Below are 4,074 nucleotides of genomic sequence, written 5' to 3'. Positions count from 1 at the left end.
TTTTCATGAGGTTCGTACGGGGTGCGTTTCGTGCGCTTCGCTGCGTTTTGTTTCGGGACGTGCGTTCGTGCGTTCTCGTAGTTCGTGCGTCGTACGCTACGTGTCGTTGTGCGTTTCGTACGTGTGTGCGTTCGTTGCGTGTGGGCGGTGCGTTCGTAGTGCGTGGCTGTGGTGAGAATGTGTGCGTTCGTCACGTGCGTGTGTGCCGTTTTACGTGCGTCGTTAGGCGTGGCGTGGTTTGTACGCGCGGTGTGTGCGTGCGTGCGTTGTGCGCCTGCGTTTGTACGCGCGTGTGTGCGTGCGTGCGTTGTTACGTGTGGTGTGTGTGCGTGCGTGCATGCGTTTTGTACGCTCGTGTGCGCGTGCGGGCGTTTGTACGTGCGTTTGTACGTGTGTGCGTGCGTGCGTGCGTTCTGTTCAGTGCGTCGAGTCGTGCGTTTTGCGTTCGTACGTGCGTTTGTGCGTGCGTGCGTGCGTGCGTGCGTTCTTTCGTTCGTTCGTACGTGCGTTCGTGCGTTCGTACGTGCGTGCGTACGTGCGTGTGGCCGTGCGTTCGTCGTGCGTGAGTGCGTGCGTGCGTGCGTGCGTTCGTACGTGCGTGCGTGCGTGCGTTCGTATCGTGCGTGGTGGTGCGTGCGTTCGCTACGTGCGTGCGATGGCGTGGGTTTACGTGCGTGCGTTTGTACGCGCGTGTGTGCGTGCGTGCTGTGTACGCGCGCGGTGTGCGCGTGCGTTTGTACGCGCGTGTGTGCGTGCGTGCGTTGTTACGTGTGTGTGTGTGTGTGTGCGTGCGTACATGCGTTTGTACGCGCGTGTGCGTGTGCGTGAATTTGTACGTTCGTATGTGCGTTTTGTCGTGCGTTCGTACGTGCGTTCGTTGCGTTCCGTACGTGCGTTCGTGCGTTCGTACATGCGTGCGTTCGTGCGTGTGGGTGTGCGTTCGTACGTGCGTGCGTATGTGCGTGCGTGCGTTCGTACGTGCGTATGTGTGTGTGTGCGTGCGTTCGTACGTGCGTGTGTGCGTGCGTGCGTTCGTACGTGCGTGCGTGCGTGTGTGCGTGTGTGCGTGCGTACGTTTGTACGCGCGTGTATGCGTGCGTGCGTTTGTACGTGTGTGCACTGTGCGTGCGTTTGTACGTGCGAGTGTGTGTGTGTACGTGCGTGCGTCTCTATGTATACGCAAATATACAAAATACTTGATGTATTTTAACTTGGCCCCGTCACACCATAGCGTATGCTGAAACCTATGAGTTGCGTGTAAAAAAATTTTTTATACGCACCAAACGCAACCCAAATCAAACAATTTTGTCAATTTCTAGGCCTATTCAACCAATGGTTGCGTGTGGGTTGGCGTGTGGGTTGCGTGTGGGTTGCGTATGGTTGCGTGTGGGTTGCGAACTGAAACTTATGATCCCCAATGATCTGCGATCATTTGCTACGAGTGCCGTGCGAGTTGCGTGGTGGAGTTGCGTGCAGAACTTAACGAGATTGCGTTTGAGTTTGCGTTCAAACTATACAAGTTGCATTATGGACCTGCGTGCTAGTTGCGTGCTATTGCGAATATACGTCACGTGTGTAAAAACCTGTAAAACGTGACTTGCCAGCCTCAGGCCAGGGTCCAGGCGGCAAACTGTACTTGTGTTTTGCTTTGGTGATGCGAGGACCAAACTCTCCGTAGCAGCTCATTCGTACATCTCGGGGGGCATCCTCATGCAAATTCTTGATGCAGCTTTGTCCTCGTTCCGGAGCTCCACCAGAAGCTGCGTCGTAGAGACCAAAGTCAAGGCGCCTGCTAATCTATGGTCTAACCACACTCTTCTTTCTTCTTCTTCTTCTTCTTCTTCTCTCTTCTTCTTCTTCTTCTTCTTTTCTTCTCCCCCTTCTGTTTATTCTCATGTATGTTGTTCGCGTGGGCTAAACTTGACCAGATTAAACCTGATATCCAATAACAGCAAGAGGTAGCTCCATGTTGCCACCTCGGAGGTCCAGCAACAACTGACAACCGATCTAGAAAAGGCCAACTATTTATACCATTTCTCAACACGCCTGTAGTACGCAACTAACACGGCAACTAAATAGGTGGGGATACCCTGGGAATACGCCACAATAGGTTGCGGGTACGCCTACACACGCCAACATGATCGCAACAGGCACGCAACACGATCGCAACATGATTCGCACAGGTAAGCAACACATTCGCAACATGTACGCTACCAAAACCTGGCCAGATACCTCAAATTTGACCTGCGATCACCTGCGTTCATAACTTATGAGTTGCGTACCTGTTGCGATCGTGTTGCGATCGTGTTCCGTTGCGTAGCGTACCATGTTGCGTCCCTGTTGCGTATAAATTGATCGCAGCATTCGCAGAGAATTTTTGAACAGTTCAAAATTTCTGAACTTACTTCTGCGTGTGTCTGCGATCACCTGCGTGCTTGCTGCGTACTTCAACCTTATAAAACCTATTAGTTGCGTGTGAGTTGCGCTTCGTAACTTATGCCACACTATTTTATATTCGCAACCATACGCAACTGGTGGTCGCTATGGTGTGACGGCACCTTTAATATAAAAAACCTGTAATAACGGTCAAACTGCATGTCGGAAGTACTTGGAACGAGGCCAAGGTGCATTTCAATAACTCATGAGGATGCCCCCGAGATGTACGCATGAGCTGCTACCGGAGAGTTGGTCCCGCATCACCAAGCAAAACACCAAGTACAGAGTTGCCCCCTGGACCCTGGCCTGAAGCTGGCAGTCACTTTGCGGCACCTGGCCTCGGGTACCAAGTACTCCGACATGCAGTTTTACCGTTATTACAGGTTATTTATTATTAACAGGGTTTTATATACAGGTTTTTACACGTGACCGATATTCGCAATTGCAGCGAACTAGCACGCAGGTCCAAGCAACTTGTAAGTTTTGGAAGCGCAACTCAAACGCAAACTCGTAAGTTCTGCACGCAACTCACACGCAACTCGGCAGATCTGTGATCGCATATATTGGGGGGATCATAAGTTTTAGTTCGCAACCCACACGCAACCCATACGCAACCACACGAACCCACGCAACTCACACGCCCACCCATAGTTGAATAGGCTAGAAAATTGACAAAATTGTTGATTTGGGTTGCGTTTGGTGCGTATAAAATATTTTTTACACGCAACTCATAGGTTTCGTAGGTCTCGTGTGTTAGGGTTGGTGCAAAGTCCTCGAATAAAGACAAATCGTTTATATCGAATTATTCGAATATATAAACAAACATTTGGAGGAAAATGCTTTTTAACTGAACTGAAATCCTGTCACTACGTCAGAATGAATACAATCATTAACCGAAACATTGATTTGAAACACATTTAGGCATCAAGAACGGTGATGAGATTCTTAACAGTATAAATTCATACTATGATTTTGTTGTTTACTTAGCCACACCAAAATGACGAACTTTCGTAGTTACATCCTGGTTTGTTTCTTAATCATACTGATAATTACTCATTTTAAACAATGGCAAGTCTAAACGGCACGGTCTTTTGTTATATATGGTACCATTTTGAGAAATTGAAAAATGTAAATGGCATTTTATACCGAGAACATTTAGGAATGAATGTTTTCATTTACTTTGCAGTGAGTACTCTGGGACTGCATAACCGCAAAATTTGAATATTACGATTTCCTAGTAAAAATGATGTTCTCGCATAAAAATGAGATCACATATGCTAAACTCGCGTAAATCGAGAAATTATTCATAAAATAATGTATGTGTTTATTTATATATATATATACATATATATATATATATATATACAGACCCGTAGCCAGGGGGGGGGGGGTTCGAAGGGTTTGCACGAAACCCCTCTCCCCGAGTCCCCCGAGCAAAAAATAAAACAAACAATTTTCATTGAAAAATTTGCAAGAATTTCACGCTCAGGTATGCACAGATCGCTCCATTTTAGTGTAATAATTGCAAAATCTCCATCGTGCTCCCACACTCTCCCCCCCTTGCCAACATTTAAAAACGAACCTCCCCCCCCCAAATAAAGCTGGCTACGGGCCTGTATATATACGTATATATATATA

This window comes from Priapulus caudatus, unplaced genomic scaffold (assembly GCF_000485595.1).
Source record: "Priapulus caudatus unplaced genomic scaffold, Priapulus_caudatus-5.0.1 Scaffold1381, whole genome shotgun sequence".
Lineage (NCBI taxonomy): Eukaryota > Metazoa > Priapulida > Priapulimorpha > Priapulimorphida > Priapulidae > Priapulus > Priapulus caudatus.
Note: the sequence above shows the minus strand (reverse complement) of the source record.